Genomic DNA, 25,034 nt, shown 5'->3' with positions numbered 1-25,034 from the left:
ATTTGTAAAGCTTTTATTAGTTCTGATACATCTGATAGGTCAATCCAGAACAACTAACGTGGTGAAGACATTTGCCTTTTGTAATGCCATGGCTTATTTTCCCCTACAGCTTGTGCAATCATTTATAATGAACAGGAGGGAGGGGGGGAAGGAACGGATAAGACAAAGGTATTGTCCTATCTTTAGGCATAGAATTTTACCATTCTTTGGTTGCTGTTGTTGGTTTTAACATGATGGAGAAATATAGGCCTGGACAGGTGTTAATGTATTATTATGCACTGTTCAAAAGCCCTGAAAATTTCATCTTTCAAGCTGAAGGAGGTTTTCTCCTAAATTAACTAATACTGTCAAGGGGGATATTTATAGATCCCACATTTTCCTTGTGCTATCGCTTTGAATATGGATTGTATGCAGCCTTGGGCTACCAGTTCTGTCTCATGACTCATTGCAAAGGGAATACTGTCTACCAGGCATACCTGGCCTGGAAACTCGCAGGAGATGGAGGAAGTAGAGTATGATGAACCCCTGGTACTTCCCCACTATTAGGCAGGTTTTCCTGCCCAAAATTAGTTTTTTTGTGACTGAGCAGCCCCAAGTAGTTTTTATTTAGTTACTGTCTTAAAAGTATCTCTATTCAACCCTGTCATGAAGATCTAATTTGTCTTTTAGCCCAGCCCAGGAACTTGATGGGGCAAGCAGGAGCCCTCTTGTTTTTCCCTTTCAAATGGCACTTGAAACGGAATAACTTTCAAACAGAAATAATGAATTTATTTAACAGGCAAAGAAGGAATAGGTATAGTCAGGGGTTGGAAATGCTGAGGTAAAAATTGTTGTCGATACAGATCATACTTCTTTTAACAATCAAAATAGCATTGTTGAAGCTTATTTTCATATATTCTTGGGTCTTAAAGTGAGAGGTGTTTGACTGAGTATTTTAGTTACAGTTAAAATGTTTCTTCATATAGTTTTCTATGACTCTTCAGATTTCCTGGAGACAGTATCTTTGTGTATCTAAACTCTTCCCCTTTTGGAAACCACAGTTTATTTCAATATCCAGAGGTGCCTATATCTGATTCCCTTCACAACAGACCAGTGGTCTCCTCAGAGCAACCCCCCCCCCCGATGTAACTGGGCAGGAATTATTCAGAAGATATAACCCTTTTCTATTGGCCTGAATGGGAGTTTCAGCATACTACCCAATTGCCCTTACCAAAATTTCAATCCCAGTTCCAGTGTCTGTGTAAAACAGACTTCATCTTAGTCTAACTCTTGGACAGTCAGTTCTGATACTGAATTCTTCCTCAGAATTGGTAGAAAACAGTTAAGGCAGGGAGTCATTTCCCTTCACTCCAAAGATGAACCTGTCTGGCAGTCTCTGTCACAAGCCAACTGGCTGACCGTCTGACTTCCTACAGATCAACTAGCTGAATGGGTCCTGAAAAAACACCATGCTTTCAGCACTCAGTTAATCATATAGATCTCCTCAGCTGGCACTTGCCAATCAGAGAAAGGGGGGGGGGGAAGGAACCCTGATTTTATTGTCCTAAGATTGTTTTATGCTGTTGAAACATTTTCATTTTATTGGCTAATAGTTTTACACACATTAAAACAGTAGTACAGTGCCCCCTTAAAGACTAACATTTATTCCCACATAAGTTTTCGTGAGTCAGAGCTTACTTTATCACTTAGGGTGAAATAATTTTTGTTCAGGTGAATCTCAGAGTGGTCACAATCTCCTTTACCTCCCCCCCCCCCCCGCCCACAACAGGCACCCTTTGAGATAGCTGGGGCTGAGAGAACTCTTACAGCTGCTGCCCTTTCAAGGACAATTCTACGAGAGCTATTGCTGACCCAAGGCCATTCCAGCAGCTACAAGTGAAGGAGTGGGGAATCAAACCTGGTTCTACCAGATAAGAGTCTGCGCACTTAGCCACTACACCAAACTGGCTCTCTTGAAGGTCTTGAAGGACATTGTACATCTCACATTTGATGACGTTCAACTGACCCTTGCTGACTTGGTTAAGAGTTTAGGAGCATTACTCCTGGATAATCAAGTTAATGAAGCTGCAAAAAACAAACACCACCACCCTCTACTTTCTTTCAACTCTATTTAGGCCAGAAGATAGCCCATACTTAACTTGGCTGATCTGGCCACCTGAATCTATGCCATTGTAACATCAAAACTAGACATAAGTCTTCCCTTGATGTAAATTCAGACTTGGGGTTGCTGGCTTCCAAGTGGGGACAAGAGTTGTCCTAGAATTATAACTGATCCCCAGATTATAAAGATTTGTTCCCCTGGAAAAAAGGGAGGTTTGGAGGGTAAAATCTATGACATCACATTACTCTACTCCCCAGATCTATCATCTTCAGGATCCTCCCCCAAATCTGCAGGAATTTCCCAATCTGCACTTGGCAACCCTATACAAAATGTCACAGCTCAGCCATTATCTAAGTTGAGTATATATGTTACATAACTCTGTAGTCACTGCACTGCCTGCCCAGCAGTTACTGGGCTGCTTTCAAGATACTGGCTATCACGTACAATGGCCTTGGACCCTCATATATGCAGGACTGCCTCTCTTCCTGTGCCCTGCCATGACAGCTTTGATCAAGGCCTTCTGTAGTTATCACCTTGCAAATGGGCAAGATCAACAACTTCCTGTACACATTTTCTTTGTTGCAGCCCCCACCTTGTGAAATGAGGTCAGGAAGGCTCCCATGCTTCTGGCTTTCTGCAAATTTTGCAAAAATTGAATGATTCAAGACAGTTTTTAACAGAGGTAATAGGGTTATATTTTAAGAAGGTGCTTTAATAAAAGGGGACAGGACTGTGTGTAGTATTACTGTAATTCCACTTTTGGTATTGTTAAGATACCATGTTCTGTTGATTGCATTGATTTACACTGTGTAATCTGCCTTGAGTCTTACTGAAAGGCGGACTTGAAATACTGTATATACATAAATCATCAAACAAGCATTCTAATAAATAAATATCCCTGTAATTCAAAATCATGGAGCATATGAGGCATATTCTATGAATATATTAACTGAGACTGATAGAAAATGCTCTTCTTGATTTGCTGTTTCAATATGCCTAGGCTTCTAACCTTTACTTTCATGTCTAATTATAACATCAGCTAAGATGATGATGTACTGTCCCCTAGGGTAGGCCTGACTGTGGCAGTGAGGCTGTTATCCTGACAGCCCACTTTGGTGCACAGAAATACTACATAATAAGTAAGTAAGTAAGTAAGTAAGTAAGTAAAATTTTATTTATATCCCGCCCTCCCCCGCCACGCAGGCTCAGGGCGGCTAACAACAGCAAAACAACAATACGTTTAACAAAACATTAAATTAACCCCAAACCGATTAATACATTAGTTAAAACAGTTACTAAATCTAAAAACATTAAGTTAGATCTGACAGTACCGTTATTAGTCGACGCTATGCCTGTCAGTTTGTGAATGATGGCGGATCTCCAGACTGGACCGTTTTGATGTTTCTCTGTGGACTTGGTCAGCCGTTCATGAATGCCTGTTTGAAAAGGGTGGTCTTGCAGGCCCTGCGGAACTGATCAAGGTTCCGCAGGGCCCGCACCTCCTCTGGGAGTTGATTCCACTCCTGTCAGGGGCCATGGGCTTGGATCTACTATGTGGAAACTGTGAGCTTGGTGGGTCATTAAGTGTTTTCTTGTAGGTATAGGCTTAATAGTAGTACGAACACGTAGGCTTGGATTATTGCTACAGCAATTTCTAGTAGGGTTAAAAATAAGAGTAGGGTTAGTGTAAGTAGGCTGATTGAGGGTATTAGTGGTAGTAGCGCTGTTACAGCTAGGGAGATGAGGGTGATGAGTAGGTGGCCAGCTGTAAGATTGGCGGTAAGTCGTACTCCTAGGGCAAGGGGGCGAATAAAGAGGCTGACTGTTTCGATAAGGATTAGTGGGGGGATTAGTAGGGGTGGGGTGCCTATTGGCAGTATGTGGGCAAGTGCTGTGGTTGGTTGGGTGCGTAGCCCTGTCAGTACAGTTATTAGTCATAGGGGTGCTGCCAAAGCCATGTTTATTGAAAGTTGTGTGGTTGGGGTGAAGGTGTACGGCAATAGGCCAGTTAAATTTATTATGGATAGAAGTAGTATTACTGTAATAAGGGGAAGTGCTCATGGGTGAGCAGTTTTATTAAGTGGGCTTAATAGTTGTTTAGTAATTAGGAGTACAAAGTGGCCTTGGATAGTGGATGTGCGATTTTGGATTATGCGAGTTTGTGTGGACATGAGTAGAGTTGGGATGAGGAGGGCTAGTAGGATTAATGGGATTCCTAGTTTTTGTGGGCTTATAAATTGACTGAATAGGTCTAATGTCATGTTCAGGTTCAGGGGCTTGGCGTGTATTTTGTGATGTTGGGCTGTGGTTGGGTGGTGTTTTTTAGTTCCATTAAAGTTGGTTTTAGTAGGAATAGCAGAATTAGTCAGACTAGTGTAAAGATGAAAAATCAAGGAGCCGGGTTGAGTTGTGGCATGCCTTAAGGGGTTTGTAGTCCCACCTCTGGCTTAAAAGACCAGCGCTCATGGAGCTGCTTAAGGATGTTTGTAGTATTGTTAATGATCAGTTTTCAAAGTCATTGGTTGTTGAGGCTTCTACTACGATTGGCATAAAGCTGTGGTTAGAGCCGCAAATTTCTGAGCATTGGCCGTAGAATAGGCCTGGGCGTGTGGCTGTGAAGGTTGTTTGGTTAAATCGTCCTGGGACGGCGTCAGTTTTGATGCCTAGTGATGGGAGGGCTCAGGAGTGTAACACATCTTCTGCTGAGACTAGTATACGAGTTGGGGAGTTTGCAGGCACTACTATGTGGTGGTCTACTTCGAGAAGTCGTAGTGCTCCTGGTAGTAGGTCTTGTGTTGGTACTATGTAGGCGTCAAATATTAGATTTTCATAGTCTGTGTATTCATAGCTTCAGTATCATTGGTGTCCGATGGCTTTGATTGTTAGGTGGGGGTTATTGACTTCGTCTATGAGGTATAGAATGCGTAATGATGGTAGAGCAATGAGTACTAGGATGATGGCTGGCAAGATTGTTCATACTGTCTCTACTAGTTGGGCGTCTATTGTTCCTGTATGAGTCAAGGTGGTAGTAATTATTAGGGTAATAATGTATAGAATGAATGCGCTAATTAGGAAGACGACTATTATGGCGTGGTCGTGGAGGTGTAGAAGTTCTTCTATGACTGGGGAGGCTGCATCTTGAAAGCCTAGTTGGGCTTGGTGTGCCATGGGGACACAAAGGATTCTACCTTTAATTTAGCGCTGACAGTGCTATGTATTGTGTTTAAACTAGAGTCCCAAAGAGATAAGCATGTAGGTTGTAGTGTGACTAGTTTGAAACTAGGAGGAGGGGGTTCGAGTCCCTCATCTCTTGTTTGGGGTGTAGATGAGTATGGGTTCTTCATGGGTGTGGTATGGTGGTGGGCAGCCATGAAGTCACTCTGAATTAGTGTGTATTGGGCCTGTTATTGATGGGGTGCGCTTAGTGGCAAAGGCCTCTCAGATAATAAATGTTATAACAATGGCCCCGGCTATAGAGATTAGAGAGCCAATTGATGAGATAGTGTTTCATAGGGCGTAGGCATCAGGGTAGTCTGAGTATCGTCGGGGTATTCCTGCTAGCCCTAGGAAGTGCTGTGGGAAAAAGGTTAAGTTAACCCCGATAAACATTAATCCAAAGTGGGCTTTTGTTCATGTTGGGTGTAGAGTGAATCCTGTGAATAGTGGGAATCAATGGACAAATCCGCCTATGATTGCAAACACAGCTCCTATTGATAGTACATAGTGGAAGTGGGCAACTACATAATAGGTATCGTGTAGGACAATATCTAGTGAAGGGTTAGCAAGAATTACGCCAGTTAAACCTCCAACAGTGAATAGGAAAATAAAGCCCATGGCCCATAGAAGTGGGGCTTCTCATTTGATTATTCCCCCGTGCAGAGTTGCAAGTCAGCTGAACACTTTCACGCCGGTTGGGATAGCAATGATTATTGTGGCTGATGTAAAATATGCGCGTGTATCTACGTCTATGCCAACGGTGAATATGTGGTGTGCTCAAACAATAAAACCTAGGAAGCCGATTGAAACCATGGCTCAGACTATGCCTATGTAGCCAAAGGGCTCTTTTTTCCCTGCATAATAAGTAATAATGTGTGACACTATGCCGAAGCCGGGAAGAATGAGAATATATACCTCTGGGTGGCCAAAGAATCAAAATAGATGTTGGTATAGTACTGGATCTCCCCCTCCTGCAGGGTCGAAGAAGGTGGTATTCAGATTCCGGTCTGTTAAGAGCATTGTGATTCCGGCTGCAAGTACTGGTAGGGCTAGAAGTAGTAGTACTGCAGTGATTAATACGGACCACACAAATAATGGGGTATTGTATTGTGAGAGTGATGGGGGTTTTATATTTACGCAGGTGGTAATAAAGTTAATGGCCCCTAAAATTGAGGATGCGCCAGCAAGGTGTAAGGAGAAGATGACTAGGTCTACGGATGGGCCTGCGTGTGCTAGATTAGCGGCAAGAGGTGGATATACAGTTCAACCAGTGCCCACTCCGGCCTCTACTCCTGCAGAGGCCAATAGTAGTAGAAGGGAGGGGGGGAGGAGTCAAAAGCTTATGTTGTTCATTCGGGGGAATGCTATATCGGGGGCGCCGAGTATTAGAGGCACAAGTCAGTTTCCAAAGCCGCCGATTATAACTGGTATTACCATGAAGAAAATTATGACGAAGGCGTGGGCTGTTACAACAACGTTGTAGATTTGATCGTCGCCCATTAATGCGCCGGGCTGGCTAAGCTCAGCCCGGATCAAGAGGCTTAGGGCGGTGCCTACTATGCCGGCTCATGCACCGAATAGCAGATACAGGGTGCCGATGTCTTTGTGGTTGGTTGAGAAAAATCAACGAGTCAGGGTCACAGGTAGTATGGCCGAGGCCAGGTGGCGGGTTGTAGCCCCGCAGACAGAGTAAATCTCTTGCTATCAAGCCCCGAAGCAGCAAAGTGCAAATTTGACGCAGCACCCTAGAGGGTGCCGGGGCTTCTCCCGTTTTTTCAGACGGGAAAAGGTAGGCTGAAGCCCGCTGGCTTGGGTGTTTAGTTGTTAACTAAGGTGTTACGGGATCGAGGCCCGTCAGTCTGGTAAGGCTTTAGCTTAATAAAAGTGTTTGAGTTGCATTCAGGAGATGTAATATAGAGTTTTACAGGCCTTCAGAAGTTAGATGTGTTGTTGATCTATTTGGGGCTTTGAAGGCCCCGAGTTTAAATGTTAACCTAAACTTCTAAGTGGTTAGGTATAGTAGTGGGGTTATTGGTAGGGCTAGTATTGTTAGTAGGGCTGTTGTGGGGGCAAGCGGTGTTATTGGTGTCTTGAATCGTCATTTGTATTCTGAGTTTGTTGTGTTGGGCGGGGTTGTTAGGGTTGTTAGGTAGGCTATGCGGGTGTAGAAGGCTAAGTTTGGGAGGCTGGTTAGGGCTAGTGCTGTGCTGAGGAACAGTAGTTTTATTGTTACAAGTTCTTTTAGGATTAACAGTTTTGGTATAAAGCCAGTTAGGGGTGAGAGGCCTGCTAGGGAGAGTAGGGTTAATATTGTGGTTGCCAGTAGGATTGGTGAGTGGGTTCATGAGACTCCTAGGTCTAGTAGTGTTTTAGATGAAGATGTAGTTAGGGAGAGGAATATTGTTGTTGTTATGATTATATAGGTGATTATAGTTAGTGTAGTCAGGCTGGGGTTTAGGCATAGGGCCGTAATTAGCCAGCCCATGTGGGAGATGGAGGAGAAGGCTATGATTTTGCCTACGCCATTCTACGAAGTTGATTCCACAAGGAAGGGGCCGCGGTAGAGAAGGCCCGTGCATAGGTAGTCCGAAGTTTAAGTCACCGGGTCCGGATGGCATACATCCGAGAGTTCTGAAGGAACTCAAAGTTGAACTTGTGGATCTTCTAACAAAAATCTGTAATCTTTCATTGAAATCTGCCTCCATTCCTGAGGACTGGAAGGTAGCAAATGTCACCCCCATCTTTAAAAAAGGTTCCAGAGGAGATCCGGGAAATTACAGGCCAGTCAGTCTGACTTCAATACCGGGAAAGTTGGTAGAAACCATTATCAAGGACAGAATGAGTAGGCACATTGATGAACACGGGTTATTGAGGAAGACTCAGCATGGGTTCTGCAAGGGAAGATCTTGCCTCACTAACCTGTTGCATTTCTTTGAGGGGGTGAACAAACATGTGGACAAAGGAGACCCGATAGATGTTGTTTACCTTGATTTCCAGAAAGCTTTTGATAAAGTTCCTCATCAAAGGCTCCTTAGAAAGCTTGAGAATCATGGAGTAAAAGGACAGGTCCTCTTGTGGATCAAAAACTGGCTGAGTAATAGGAAGCAGAGAGTGAGTATAAATGGGCAGTCTTCGCAGTGGAGGACGGTAAGCAGTGGGGTGCCGCAGGGCTCGGTACTGGGTCCCATGCTCTTTAACTTGTTCATAAATGATTTAGAGTTGGGAGTGAGCAGTGAAGTGGCCAAGTTTGCGGATGACACTAAATTGTTCAGGGTGGTGAGAACCAGAGAGGATTGTGAGGAACTCCAAAGGGATCTGTTGAGGCTGGGTGAGTGGGCATCAACGTGGCAGATGAGGTTCAATGTGGCCAAGTGCAAAGTAATGCACATTGGGGCTAAGAATCCCAGCTACAAATACAAGTTGATGGGGTGTGAACTGGCAGAGACTGATCAAGAGAGAGATCTTGGGGTCATGATAGATAACTCACTGAAAGTGTCAAGACAGTGTGCGTTTGCAATAAAAAAGGCCAATGCCATGCTGGGAATTATTAGGAAGGGAATCGAAAACAACTCAGCCAGTATCATAATGCCCCTGTATAAATCGATGGTGCGGTCTCATTTGGAGTACTGTGTGCAGTTCTGGTCGCCGCACCTCAAAAAGGATATTATAGCTTTAGAGAAGGTGCAGAGAAGGGCAACTAGAATGATTAAAGGGCTGGAGCACTTTCCCTATGAAGAAAGGTTGAAACGCTTGGGACTCTTTAGCTTGGAGAAACGTCGACTGCGGGGTGACATGATAGAGGTTTACAAGATAATGCATGGAATGGAGAAAGTAGAGAAAGAAGTACTTTTCTCCCTTTCTCACAATACAAGAACTCGTGGGCATTCGATGAAATTGCTGAGCAGACAGGTTAAGACGGATAAAAGGAAGTACTTCTTCACCCAAAGGGTGATTAACATGTGGAATTCACTGCCACAGGAGGTGGTGGCGGCCACAAGTATAGCCACCTTCAAGAGGGGTTTAGATAAAAATATGGAGCACAGGTCCATCAGTGGCTATTAGCCACAGTGTATGTGTGTATATAACATTTTTTGCCACTGTGTGACACAGAGTGTTGGACTTGATGGGCCGTTGGCCTGATCCAACATGGCTTCTCTTATGTTCTTATGTTCTTACATCCCCCTGTAAGCTACTCTGAGATGCCGAGTGAAGAGTGCAGTATAAATCTCCTCCTCCTCCTCATGACCATTTTGAATAGCTAGGCTGTAGCAGGGCTAAAAACAGGAAGCCAAGGCTGAAATTCTTTCTCAGCCACCATTAAGTTTACACAATGGACTTGGTTAAGGTAGTTTAACCTGCTTCAGTGGAACTTTGTGAGGCTAAAGTGCTGTTCCTTGTTGCTTAGAAGAAGAGCAAGATACAAATGTAAAAAGGAAAGAATAACTGTTTATTGTTTCATTGTCCAAGAGCATTTTTGCTGAATCCTCTTTCTTGAAACACAGGATTTGCAAGGCAGTTGCTTCAGCTGATAATAAATCAGCCTAGCTTCATTAATCAATGATGGTGGAAAGAATATAATCATTGATCTGGATCTTCACACCCACCAGTCCCGCAATAGCTGAGAAATCAATCTTTACTTTGTTCCCTTTCTACTACAACATACCAAATGGAATCCCCTTCAATCCATCAATGTCCTCACTTTTATTGAGCATCCGGATATCCATTTTGCGCTTGAATTTGAACTATTTGGCTTGGGTGTATCACTGGTAAATATTCGTTGCATGACTCATTACTAATCAGGATGCAGCATAAATGCAGTCACATCCATTGGCACAATAGCTTTATGAAAGGGAGTTCATTCCCCCCCCCCCCCCCTTAGATAATAAGTCCAGGAGGAGGAAGAAAATGAAACTAGTTTAGCAACTTTCTATTTTGGTTCTTTTTGTGTCTTTCTCTCATCCTAACTTTTGACTCTATAGAATTCTCAGTGATGTGACTTCATTCTAGTGATGCCACAGCACTATTCTTCTTTGATTCTTTGTTTCAATATACATAATACATTTTCATTAGTTCGAAACTAATAGCTCAAAGCACAGTCTTCCACAATGCTGTGGCTTTAGCCAACCAAAGCAAAATCCAAAGGCACTTTTTCCTCGTAATTCAAAAATAATAAGATGACTGACAAGTGAGTCTTTGAAAATAGATTCAGGTGAATAGCCATGTTGGTTTGAAGCAAAAGGACAAAGTTTGAATCCAGTGGCACCTTTAAGACCAACGGAATTTAATTCTGGGTTTAAGCTTTTGCATGCATGCACACGCTTAAAGACGCCACTGGGCTCAAACTCTGTTCTAGTGGGTCTTTGATGGTCATGTCCTCATTTTCAGCAACTGTGTTTCATCACCATATGTTTAAAGAATCACTGTCTGTAAACACATGAAATTCAAATCTTATATGCTGTAATCTCAAATCCACATCAAAATGCGAGCTAAACCCCCATTATACTCCAGTCTATTGAATGAATTACTGAATAGGGAGGAAATCTTCACATGTGTGTTTTGCATTGCAGTGCAGTTAGAATAGAGTGAGAAAGTATATTAAAACCTGATAGGAAGCTGTAAAAAAGACAGAAACCCTTTCTATCTGAAAAAATACAAAGAATTTAATATCTTTTTCTTGTTCCTACATAAGTGGTGCTAAGAAATATTGCACATCTTCTTTAGCCAAGGTGATGGACCTCACATGACTGTATGCATGTCATTAACCTTGGTGTTGAACACATGGCAAATTTATTTTTGTCTTAGAGAGAAGACAGAAGTAATAGAAATCCAAGTGCACAGAAAGTTCTTCAATTGTGACACAAGTCTGTCTTTCCTACTGAATCGACAGATCAGTTAACTGAAGATTGACTGTGCTATCAGTCTTATCCTTCCTCCCTTGCTTCAGTCAGACTGGCTGTCATTTTAAAAAACAGCACAAACGTGGATATACATTCTGTGGGGAAATGCCCTTTACTTTGGAGCTACATACCATTCTTTATTTTAATTTGTTTAGGTTTGGGACCTGAGAGTATGGAAAGATAAAAAAAAAAATGAGATAAAACTTTAAAGACAGCAACTACAGTAGTATAGACTGGTGGTAGTAGAAAGTGCTGTCAAGTTGCAGCTGACTTATGGTGACCCTGTAGGGTTTTCAAGGCAAGAGATGTTAATAGACTAGCAGAATACAAGTGGTGAGTGAGTTGATGACCCGGTGTTTTGCTTCCTAGCCTCACAATCTCCTTTAAATAGATCATCATGAACATTTTAACTGATGACACTCAGAATAGAGTGTTTCTAGAGCAACATGACAAACATTTGCACTTTTTCTGCTTAAATAACATTTTGCCCCTGTTAATTTCTGAGCACATAGATGTTTCACCCACACATCACACACTGGAGGATGAAAAGCAAAAAGAACAGGAGATCTGTATCAACACAGACAGATAATAAACAAAGGCTCAGTTCTGTTTGTATCCTTCCATCATAAAACAGATTATGCTGCAGAGAATGGGTTGCTGGAAAATGGAACAATGGAAGCTCTGATTATGACTGGTGACTTCTGCAGTAGTAATGCCAGAAATCATGATAATCCAACATACTACGTAAACAGGGGGAGAAGAAGATGGTAAGAACATAAGAAAAGCCATATTGGATCAGGCCAATAGCCCATCCAGTCCAACACTCTGTGTCACAAGGTGGCCAAAAAACCCAAGTGCCATCAGGAGGTCCACCAGTGGGCCTAGAAACCCTCCCACTGTGCCCTCCCCCCAGCACAAGAATACAAAGCATCACTGCTCCAGACAGAGAGTTCCAACAATACGCTGTGGCTAATAGCCACTGATGGACCTCTGTTCCATATGTTTATCCAATCCCCTCTTGAAGTTGTCTATGCTTGTAGCTGCCACCACTTCCTGTGACAGTGAATTCCATGTGTTAATCACCCTTTGGGTGAAGAAGTACTTCCTTTTATCCGTTCTAATCTGACTGCTCAGCAATTTCATTGAATGCCCATGAATTCTTATATTGTGAGATAGGGAGAAAAGTACTTCTTTCTCTACTTTCTCCATCCCATGCATAATCTTGTAAACCTCTATCATGTCACCCTTCAGTCGACGTTTCTCCAAGCTAAAGAGCCCCAAGCGTTTTACCCTTTCTTTATAGGGAAGGTTTTCCCACCCTAGTTGCCCTTTCCTGGACTTTTTCCAATGCCATAATATCTTTTTCAAGGTGTTTTTTCAAGGTGCGGTGACCAGAATTGAGGCTGCACTATCAATTTATACAGGGGCATTATGATAATGGCTGATTTGTTTTCAATTCCCTTCCTAATAATTCCCAGCCTTTTTTATTGCAATCACACACTGCCTCGACATTTTCAGTCAGTTATCTACCACAACCCCAAGATCTCTCTCTTGTTCAGTCTCTGCCAGTTCACACCCTATCAACTTGTATTTATAGCTAGGATTTTTGGCCACATTGAACCTCATCTGCCACATTGACGCCCACTCTCCCAGCCTCAACAGATTCCTTTGGAGTGCCTCACAATCCTCTCTGGTTCTCATCACCCTGAACAATTTAGCGTCATCCACAAACTTAGCCACTTCATTGCTTACTCCCAACTCCAAATCATTAACGAACAAGTTACAAAGCATGGGACCCAGCAGGCTTCTATATAAATAAAGAAAAGTCAAAATTTTGTGTAAAAACATGCCAAAGAATAAACAGGAAGAACTACAAAGCTTAACAGAACGTGAAGTGACTTCTAAAGTAAAGTATTTAGGTGTAGAAATTACAACAAAAAACATTGACTTACATAGAAACAATTATGAGAAGCTCTGGTGGATAATTGATGGAGATTTATTAAAATGGAATAAGTTGAACTTGTCTATACTGGACAGAATTTCGGCAATTAAAATGAATGTGTTACCAAGAATTATGTTTTTGTTTCAAACAATTCCAATAGTGAAGGATGACAAACAATTTAATAAATGGCAAAGGAAACTTCCAGAATTTATATGGGCTGGCAAAAAACCAAGAATTAAAATGAAGCTTTTGACCGACGCAAAGGAGAGGGGAGGTTTCCAGTTGCCGGATCTAAAATTATACCATGATGCAACTTGCTTGGTGTGGATCAAGGAATGGATAACGCTATTAAATAGAAATTATTAACATTAGAAGCCCATGGAAATGTTTCCGGCTGGCATGCATATTTGTGTTATGGGAAAAATAAGGTGGATGGCTTTTTCTAACATCATTATATAAGAAGTAATTTGTTAAAAACCTGGTCGAAATACAAAAAATATGGGGATGAGAGGAAACCGCTTTGGATTGTGCCAACAGAAGTAATAAAGTTATACTCAGATATTAATGAAGAGAAATGGTTATCAGATAAACAATTGTTAAAAATACACGAAGGTAAGGTGGAATTAAAGTCGGCGGAAAAATTGGAATATAAGTATAATTGGTTTCAATTGCAACAAATTAAAAGTTTGCTTGAACAAGATATTAGAAATGATGGAGTAAGACAAGAACAAACAGAACTGGAGAGAATGCTGTTTGGCGATAATGAAAAATTGATTTCAAGAATTTATAAACTATTATTGAAACGGTCTACAGAAAATAAAGTGGTTAAATCTCAAATGATAAAATGGGCAATAAATATAAATAAAGAAATACAGATGGAACAATGGGAGTACTTATGAAAGAACTCTATGAAGATATTGACATGTAATAATATTAAAGAAAACTGTTTTAAAATGCTTTATAGGTAGTACATGACTCCTAAGAAACTGTTGAAAATGAACAATCAGGTGTTTGATAGATGTTGGAAATATAAAAAACGTGAAGGATCTTTTTACCTCATGTGGTGGACCTGTGAAATGGCAAAACAATTTTGGCAAATGATTCAGCAAGAGATTTCAAAGATTCTGGGTTACAACATAAAGAAGGCACCAGAAATCTTTTTGTTGGGATTACAAATGGAAAATTTTCCAAAACAAGACAAAACGCTACTTTGGTACATCCTTTCAGCTGCACAGACATTATATGCGCAGATGTGGAAGCAAGACAAAATACCAGGAAAGTGGGACTGGATTATAAAAATTATGCATTGGAGTGAAATGGACACATTTACAAGAATCTTAAAAGAATATGATATAGAAAAGCTTAAAAATGAGTGGGGAAAATTTCAGAAGTATGTTGAAAAACAATGGAAGTTGAAAGGACATTTGGTGATTTTTGACAATAGTTAAATGCTAGGGGAATAGCAAATGGACTATAGTTAAAAAACGTGACTATGAGATTATACCCTTTCTTTTTTTTTCAACATTTTGATAAGGATTATAGTTGAAGTGAGACTATGGGAATATATATTTCTTCAATTTTATTTGCATGACAAGGATTAGGACTAAAGGATTATAACGAAGATGGATAATAATCATAGCAAATAGTTTTTTCCTTATCTTTATTTTACTATAGTTATAAGATTTTTTATAAAGATTCTTAAAATGTTAAAACTACCTTTTATTCCTTGTTAAAATGCACCGGTGGAGGTCACGAAAAGGGGGGGAGGGAGGTGGAAAATGTGATGCAATGTATTGGTACTAAATTTTTAATAATAGTTGAATAATAATATGTTGCAGAATAATAAAAATTGTTTTACAAAAAAACCCAAAACCATGGGATCCAGTGCTGACCCCTGTGGCACCCCACTGCTTACCATCCTCCACTGAGAAAATTACCCATTTATACTCACTCTCTGCTTCCTATTAATTAGCCAGTTTTTGATCCACAAAAGGCCTTGTCCTTTTACTCCATGACTCTCAAGCTTACTCAGGAGCCTTTGATAAGGAACTTTATCAAAGGCTTTCTGGAAGTTAAGGTAAACAACATCTATTGGGTTCCCTTTGTCCACATGTTTGTTCACCCCCTCAAAGAACTCTAACAGGTTAGGGAGACCAGATCTTCGCTTACAGAACCCATGCTGAGTCTTCCTCAGTAACTTGTGTTCATCAATGTGCCTACTAATTCTCTCTTTGATAATGGTTTCTACCAACTTTCCCGGTATTGAAGTCAGACTGACTGGCCTGTAATTTCCTGGATCTCCTCTGAAACACTTTTTAAAGATGCAGGTGACATTTGCCACCTTCCAGTCCTCAGGAACGGAGGCAGATTTCAATGAAAGATTACATATTTTTGTCAGGAGATCCACAAGTTCACTTTTGAATACTTTCAGAACTCTTGGATATATGTCATCTGGGCCTGGTGACTTATCAGTTTTTAATTTGTCTATCAGTCGCAGGACCTCCTCTCTTGTCATCTCAATCTGACTCAGGTCCTTCAACACTCCTCCCAAAATTAGCAGTTCTGGAGTGGGCATAGCCTATCTGTCTGTGTGGCTCTTCTGTGGTGCTTACCTTTTCATATCATTAGAGACACAGACAGTATAGTCCTATGCAGATTCACATTCTCCTAAACACATAGGATTATATTAAAAGAGTCATTATTATGGCATGGTAAGTCTTTGCATGATGAAGGGCAAGGCCATGCTACAGTAAACCAGTTAGTTTCTCAGGACAGCATATTTTCATAAGAATTCATTTTCATCTGCAATTAATTGTATATGGATGTTGTTAATATTGAACAGAAGGTAGAAAAATACAGAAAGAAAATATAGGTTTTACTTCTGGATTTCAAGAAATGCAAAAACCATCTTAAACATTGCTTGTAAAAACATCTTAATGGCAGCTTCAAACTAGCATAATTATTCTGCTGCATTTTGTTTCATAGGGCAGAAACGTAAAACATTTCAGGTTTAAGGGATTATTCTTTTGAAGCAAGAGTGTGAGCATCTGAGGTCACTGCACTCTGATGATGGAAGTTACTAAGATTTGGACTTCCGGGGTTGGAAAATGCCGAGCTGAACTGCTTCTCAGAAGGGGAGCAGGCTGGAACTTCTGTTCAGGGTAGTGGAAGGCAATCTAATGCCTAATGCCTACTTTTCTCATTCAGAGATTAGTCCAAGATATGCACAGGAAACTTTGAGGAGATTTACTTTGGCTAAAAGGGAGTCGGGGGGGGGCTCCTTTGAGGCTTTGAAGGGTCTCCGGAGACGAGTTGCATTTTCATCATCTGCAGAAGTTTCCAGAGTCATTTATTTGACTTTAGCTCGACAGGATCCTAATCTTCTTTGATACTACTAAACATCTAAAGCTATACAAGACCGGTGTTGATCTGGATAACTACAGAAAAGGTACAAATCGCTATCTTTCGTTCCGGGACTAATTAAAGTTAAACAAAATAAAATCAGAAGGTGGGAAATTGAAATCTAGAAAGCTTGGAAGAAGAAGGGGAGAAGGGGCGAAATCTGGACTTTGTAAACTTAAAGGCAGTGTTAAAAATTGGAAAGGAATTTATTGCTTGGTCTATTTGCGGTTTTTGAGAAAAAGCCCCATCGTCATAGAACTGCAGCTCCCACAGTCAACACAGGAAATACATCAAGTATCATGAAATCTATCAGCGAAAACGGGATTTGGTGGCAAGCAAAGCAAGAAGTATTGGATGAAAAAGGGAAATCATTGAAGCAGCCAGTCTACTCTAGGACTATAATATCATAGAAAAACTTTGGCGGCCATTGCAAGGAGGCCAAAATTTAAATAAAACTTTTAAAGTGTTCGGGACATAAAAAATTGGTGGAGCCGACAGAGGTGATGATTATAAGGTAAATGCTATTGGACATTGTTGTTAATAAACATTTTAGAAGCCTCTAGAGGAAAAAAGAAAACATTTTTTAAAGTGAAGCAGAAAGTCGTGACCACCATTTTGGAGAAAATAAAAAATTTAAAAATTAATATCTGAGCCCAGGAGGCTCTGAGGATGGCGAAATTAGGCTTATTGAAGAAAACAAGCTTCACTCTTTTAAACCTGATAGTTGAAATTTAATTTGGTGAGGTCAAATTTTTCAGAGTTTTTACATGTCAGACCACAAGCAAACACGTGCAAGGACTTCTTCACTGGAGAAAATGCAGGACCAATTAGTGACAGTGTGTGTGGGAAGTTCTTCAGTTTGAGTACTCTGATAAGTACAGCTCCAGCTGCTGTGCTAAAAAGACAAACTCCAAAACAGCCGTTTAAACAGATATATTTTGGGTAAAGGCGGTAGAGGCAGTTATAGGCAGTCCAAAGGTTCATACACAGATAGTCAGTCCAGTCAAGGCAACAGCACAGAATCAGTATCCAGTAGAGTAGTCAACATACCAGTCCATACATCAATCCTTATCCAGTCTTTATCCAATCCTTCAGAGTAACAGTCCGAGTTCAAGATATTGCTCCTCTCTCACACACCGTCCTCCTCTCCTCGTATCACCCACAGTGGCTGAGAGTTAGACCTCTGCTGTTATAGTACAGCTAGCCAATCACAATCATTGATTAGTAAACTAGCTGCACATGCTACTCTCGTGACATGCATTATCCTGTATAGCTGGAGTTACATAACTATTACTCAGCATTTTGCTCTCTTAAAGAACCCAATGCTGTCAATTAGATGCAATGGAAGCCAGGATAATGAAAGGGATGAAAGAGATGATAACTGCTTCCAAAAAAGAAATTAGAAATGATATTGAAGAGCTAAAAAAAGATATAGAGGATCTCAGAAATGAGACTGTGGTAACATCAAAGAAAGTGCAAGAAGTGGAAGGGAGAGTGAAAGTACATGATTCCACCTTGTTAAAAATAAAAGAAAAAGTGGATTCATGACGGCAAATTGATGGAGACTCAGATACATCTAAGATGAGTACCTGAGGATGAAGAAACTGACTTGAAAGAATATATAATAAAAATAATTGCAGAATTTTTGGAGGAAAATCCTGAAAGGACTAGAAACATGTATGATTATATGTATGCTAAAGAGGGGGGAGGATTTCAACTTCCAGATTTAAGATTATATCATGATGCAGTTTGTTTGACGTGGATAAAGGATTGGATGATGTTGTTAAATAAAAAGCTTTTATTATTAGAAGCTCATGGAAATAAATTCGGCTGGCATGCTTATATGTATTATGGGAAAAAAGATGGATGGTCTTTTTTCTCACCATTATATTAGAAACAACTAACTAAATACATGGATAAAATACAAGAAATATGGTGATGAAAGAAAGCCATTATGGATAGTGCCAGCAGAAGTACTAAAAATAACAGTTGAACCTGATGAAGAGAGAGGGGTGTCATATAATCAACTGCTAAAGATCCAAGGTGATAAAGTTGAATTAAAATCGGCCGAAGAGCTAAACAACAAGTATGACTGGTTTCAAATGCAACAAATAAAACGTTTGATGGAGAATGATATTAAATCTGTTGGAATTAGACATGAGCAAACGGAATTGGAAAAGGTTCTGTTTGGAGATAATGAAAAATTAATATCGAAAATATATAAATTACTGTTGAAATGGTCTACAGAAGAAGAAGTAGTAAAATCTCAAATGGTTAAATGGGCAATTAATGTAAATAAGGAAATACAGATGGATACATGAGAATATCTTTGGAAGAACTCGAGAATATCAACATGTCAGAGCATTAAAGAGAATTGTTTCAAGATGATGTATAGGTGGTATATGACTCCGAAAAAACTGGCAAAGACGAGTAAAAAGATGTCGGATAGATGTTGGAAATGTAAGCAACATGAAGGCTCTTTTTATCATATGTGGTGGACTTGTGGAAAAGCAAAAAAGTTTTGGCAGATGATACAACAAGAAATATCTAAAAATTTGGGATATGATTTTAAGAAAGTTGCAGAGACTTTTCTGTTGGGATTACAAATGGAAAAATTTCCAAAAGAAGATAGAACTCTAATCTGGTACTTGCTCTCAGCTGCTAAGACACTGTATGCGCAGTTATGGAAGCAAGAAAAAAATACCAGAGAAATGGGACTGGATCGTGAAAGTTTTATCATGGAGTGAGATGGACAAACTAACAAGAACTTTAAGAGACTATGATTTGGAAGTGTTTAAAAGGGAGTGGAAGAAATTTAGAGGATATATAGAGAAAGAGTGGAACATAAAAAGACATTGGACAATTTTTTAATAATGAGTATGAGAAAAGGGAGAAATTGAACATTGATTGGTTAAGGGTACCTTTATAAGTAAACTTAAGTATATAATTTCGGCAGGAGTCTAGTAACGGAGGGAGGGGGGATTAGAAAATATCATATAGGTTAGGGATAATAATGATATAAACAGACATTGTTACCATATGTTATTAATAAAATTGTTTAAAACCAGAAAAGAGGAGGGGCAACTTACCATCCCAGGACAGCTTGAGTGGTATCCAGCAGAAGCACCAGCAGGAAAAGGAACAATAAGATTGAAACAAGGCTAATGGGGAATCAGTCTAAGACATGCACGTGGGAGGATTTTTAAAAATTGCACAATGCATGGAAATACTCTGTGCATAAACTTATCCAGACATCCTAGAAGTGAGTGAATCAGAAAGGGGTTTAGCCAGAAAAACTGGGTTGGATTCTGCCAGCATTTCCACTGGTGGAAAAGGAAGGAAGGGTCCCTATTGACACCCAAAAGGCTATGTCTAGACTTGTGGGGCTCACATGGACAAAAAGCCATACAGGATGATGAATAAGGAATCAGCAAGATCATCCACCCTTCCTTTAATGTCAGAAGAAAAGATGATTAAATTCAATTTAGTATTAATTTCAATCCTGCAGACAGACATTTATTCAAAATAATTCTAAATCTCTGTTTTCTTTCACCTTCCCTACCCTTTCCATCCATTCAAGCTGCATTCCCTACCAAAAGACACACCTCAGATTCCAAGGTGGTATGGCAGGTTCATTGGGTCTTCATCTAGTTGAACATTTACTATGTTGTCAGAATATTTCCCTTTGAATGTTCTCATGATTTCTTCCTTTCTTTTGTCTCTTCTTGAACCTCCACATCTGAGACACTTTGAGGGTGGGAAATGTTAGAAACCCAGTGTTTCTTAGATTCCTTTCCTTTGCAAATGAAGTTCTTCCTGAATAAAAGTGCTGCTGCTGTAACTCTAGAAAAGGGTATGTGAAACCTCAAGTTGTATATATTAGATTTGGGAGAAGAGAGAAATTGCTAAATCCATCTCTTTTGCTCTCTTTTCCAGATTTACAGAGTTCATTTGAGTAACTGAGTTATGATCTTTTCCCCTTTTGTAATTTTAAGCTCATGTTTTTCTTCCCCTAAGGAAGATTCAATTAAAAAGATGTGTTTCTACTCAAAGGAAAGTTATTCTGTGTATACCAAATGGAGATCAGCCAGCTGTGATGTCATGGTTAAGAAACCCAGGTTTGATTGCCCACTCTTCCACATCAGCCAGCTGGGCTACCTCAGGTCAGTCAACATTCTCTCAGAGCTCTCTCAGCCCCACCTACCTCACAGGGTGTTGTGGGAAAAGGAAGGGAAGGCGATTTGTAAGCTGCTCTGAGACTCCTTCAGGGTATAAAACCAACTCCACCTCCTCTTCTCTCAGAAATAAGCATCACAGACCTGTAGCATCCATATTTTTAACAGAAATTGCTTATTTTCATTACAGCCTGCCACTGAAATCAATGAGAGGTATATTTGAGTTAGTGATAAACTGGATGTGATTGCAGGAGATTCATAATCAGATCTCCTATGTGATGCTTTAATACTTTTAATAAACTGTGTATGTGGGGAGGGGGGTCTACCCCATGATTGATTTTAGCATTTAAAAGGAACCACAGGACGTATGGTTGTGGTTCTCTAACATGTTGTTTAGAGGGACAGGAAACAAAGGGGGCAATTCTAGTCTCCTAATGGTCCACAGTTTACCATGAAGTGTTCTTGTTTTTATGATGCAAATACTGTGAAATATAGACATGTTTGGATATCTCTGCTACTATCCATTCACATAAATGAATCTGAATATGGTATCAGGGAAGCTGAAATTGATTTAGTAAGTTCAGTACTGCTGCAAATTGAAATCCAACTTTTCCTAAACTTTGAAAGTTTGTTGATAACAACCTAAAGTCTGCAATGACGTCTAATGGAGGCTTGCTGTCATCAGGCCTGCAAAGGAGATAATGTAGTTGCAGTTCCTGCCCACAAACTATATAGTTTTAAGCAAATCATTATTTCTCAGCCGCAGCTCCCCTTCTGCCAAGTCCTTCCCATCTACCTGTATGAACTAATACATGAAGGACCATCTCACCCCAAAGAAACCTTTGCCCCTTTTGTTCCTCTCAGCAGGCTCTTCAGGTTGTCACTTACCCAGTATTGCCCAGTTGGGATTTTGTGTGTGTGTGTGTGGCTGCTCTGTCTTTGCGGAAAGGTTTGCTAAACTATGCTAGGCCATGTCTGCACAAGTGACCTGCCCCAGGTTCAATGCTATTGGGAAGTGTTGTGCCCACCATCACTTCCCCATGGCGTGGTGCTTCCACAAATGTCCCTGGGCTTCCCTGTTTTCCCCTGATATTTCTCAAGTCTGGTTTGCTTTGAAGTTTTGGGAAAGATTGCTGTATAGCTTGGGTGGCTGCTGTGTGGATGGGAAAATTAGTTGTAAAGAAACTTGTGCAAGGCTGAACTTTTAAGGACATTAGAGCATTGATTAATTTAGCTGGCTAGTAGAACCAAAAGTGTTGTTGTGTTTTGGTTTTTGCATATGGCTTTTATACTACCTTTGTTTTTTATGTTCACTTGATCTTATTTTAAGTATTTTGAAAGATTGTTTAATTTTTTGTAAGGCACCTTGGATCCCTATTGAACAAGTTTGGCTTTGTCTTGAGTGCCTGTATACAGGAGATGGCTAGAAGATTGACTCAATGGCTGAATGATATTGAATAATACTGGACAACAAATAATATGTGGCTGTGACCATGAACACAATGGCTTGCACACAACAACAAAGAAAATAGCCTCTTGTTCGACCCATGTTGGATATGTTAACTTACACATGAACAATCCCATTATTAAAGAAAAAAGAAATTGGGGCACCTCAAAGATTAACAAATATATGCCAACCTAAGTTTTCTTGGGCTGTGGTCACACTGGAGACTTGGCACAGTCCTGGTGCAGTAGTTTAAATTGTTGCAGGAAGGTCCAACCAGACAGCACATCCTGAGGCAGTTTCCCCATGTGCTGGGTTGATATCAGGCATCCATATTACTGTGCCACCTCAAACATGGAGTGCATTGTCCAGTCAAGTTTTTTTTTTTTTAAATGGTGGTAACTACTGGGGAATGGAAGGCAGATGTGGCTGTCTGATCATCATCTTTAAACCCAGAAAGGTACCATGATGATATCAGCGCAAATTGCTTATATGACTGCATCCTTGGTTAACACTCCACTTTATCAGATCCTATTATATCATATCCTATTATAATGTTATTTTATATTCCTAATGTTCCCAGAACAGAAGAGTTTCAGTTTCCTTATGAAGAGAGAATTCTGGAAAGCTATGGGAGTTTTGTATTGTTGTTACTGTACTGTTTTTAAAAATTGAACTGTATTCAGCTATCATGAACAGGGGCTTAGTTAGATTCAAGCACAGAATTTCAGTGGGCAGAAGGATTTCTGACAATTTAGTGTGACTTCTTGTTGGGGTAATATGTGTTTTCTCCCTTACAGATTGTGCACATCTATGCTGTTATGCCAATAAAGGTTGCTGCTGCTGCTGTTGTTAGTGTGACTTCTTCCCCTCTTTGTCTGGCCCCCAAAAGCTGCTCTTTGAGGACATGGGAATAGCACTTGGGGAGATTTGGGGCTTCAGCAAGATGGAGGAAGCAAGGAAGTTGCAAGCCACTGTTAGAAGTCCTCTTGTCCATGGAAATGCTCCAGCAGATCCAAACCTGACTCTGGTTTATTTATGATAAGTTTGAGCCTGGTTTATTATTATGATTTTATGTTGAATTGCCTTGTATGCAGCAGAGCTGAGACTGAGAAATCCTGACTGAGGAACTCTTTGATTTAACCTAGTTTCTTGTGACAACCAGATTTGAGGGCTTCAACAAATTAGAGGTTGTTTCTTGTCCAGGAGCTGAGGCTCTTTAAAACAATTGTTTGAATCATAGCATGTGAATCCAAAAATGAAACTCATATTTATCACAAAATAAAACCAGAATTTAAGACATCAGAAACCTAGTAATCAGTAAAGGAGAAGAGATGGAGTGCAGTACTTTCTAGACCCTTTCCCAAGATTTCCAGTTCACTTTAAATTTTGCACACTCCCTTTGAAAATAAATCTTTTGCTGAAACTTAAATTACCCAATTCAGTTTTTTTGAAGCCCTCAGTGTGTAAATCCATTTGAGGAATGGCTAAACATATCTATAAAGGAAGGGAAAGTAATTTCAGAAAGTGTAACTCAGCTAGCCATAAAACTGAGTTAAAATGCAGGGATCCATTCACATAATTCCTTGGTTGTTTTCATGGTGTTCTGGAAGAAAAGGAAGATAATTATAGCACATTCTAATTAATCATTTGATGTCTCAGTACCATCTGCATGTTAGTCTGAGTCAAAATCCATATTTTTATGTTTTGTCATAGTCCTTTAAAAATAAAATAGTATTAATGTAATATACATAGCTCAAATGTGGGCCTGTTAGGCAAAAATAGCTTCTCTTCTTTTAGACTTATCATTTTTCAAAGAAAGAAATCCATAGCTGTGTTTATCCTTGGGGACATGCTTTATTATAGCACTGCTTTTTAGGTGTTTTTTTTTTAAGTACCACTTTATTCTATGCCCTGTGGCGCAGAGTGGTAAAGCTGCAGTATTGCAGTTGGAACCCTCTATTCACAACCTTAGTTCGATTCCAGCGGAAGCTGGTTCAGGTAGCCAGCTTGAGGTTGACTCAGCCTTCCATCCTTCCAAGGTGGGTAAAATGAGTACCCAGCTTGCTGGGGAGAAAGTGTAATGACCAGGGAAGGCAATGGCAAACCACCCCATAAAAAGGTCTGCTGTGAAAACGTTGTGAAAGCAATGTCACCCCAGAATTGGAAACGACTGGTGCTTGCACAGGGGACCTTTCCTTTCCTTATTCTGTTAGAGTTTACTGCAAAAGACAGAGGCTTACCATACTGGAAGAGTATAGTTTTCTATGTTTTTTTCCTCCCTTGTTTTGGGTTAGGTCAGTGTGGATATGGTGTTTGTGTCCTTTCCATCTCACCCACCTACCTTATTTTAATTAACACCTGAACAATGTGAATACAGATTGTTGACAAATCCAGAAAAATAACTTGGAACAAAAAGTCACTGAAAAACCCCCAAAATGATCTGGGTTGGGAAAAGCAGTGATTGAATCCAGCCTGAAGTGTATGTTATTAAGTCCATGATCCATAAAATCAGGTACTGGAAACAACAGTATGTACTTCAGGCAGAATACCCTTGTCTATTAAATAAGGAAGAGTGGAAGATCATACTCCAGGTACTTATACCTGGAGAAACAGCAGTTAGCTGCAAACCACACATCCAGGTTAGGTATGGTGATAAACTCAAGAGAAATAGGTACCACTGAACCCAGCCTACAGCAGGAAGCAGATCTTCAATATGTTGCTTCCTGTTACTTGGTGACAATGACCACAAACTGAGGTAAAGTTGTTTGGAAGAGATAAGGGGTATTTTGTGCCCCAGAGAGCACTGAGATCCAGCTTTCAGAACTTACTAACAATCCCTGGGCCAAGAGAAGCT

The 25,034-nt window shown here is 40.2% G+C and overlaps 1 pseudogene; it reads right to left on the bottom strand.

The window, feature by feature from the left end:
• Window positions 1-5,339: 5,339 nt before the first annotated feature.
• LOC132573593 (cytochrome c oxidase subunit 1-like) overlaps window positions 5,340-25,034 on the bottom strand; it is a 129,051-nt pseudogene continuing 109,356 nt past the window's right edge.

The sequence above is a fragment of the Heteronotia binoei genome, chromosome 1 (assembly GCF_032191835.1).
Source record: "Heteronotia binoei isolate CCM8104 ecotype False Entrance Well chromosome 1, APGP_CSIRO_Hbin_v1, whole genome shotgun sequence".
NCBI lineage: Eukaryota > Metazoa > Chordata > Lepidosauria > Squamata > Gekkonidae > Heteronotia > Heteronotia binoei.
Note: the sequence above shows the minus strand (reverse complement) of the source record. Positions and strands in the feature narration are given on the sequence as shown.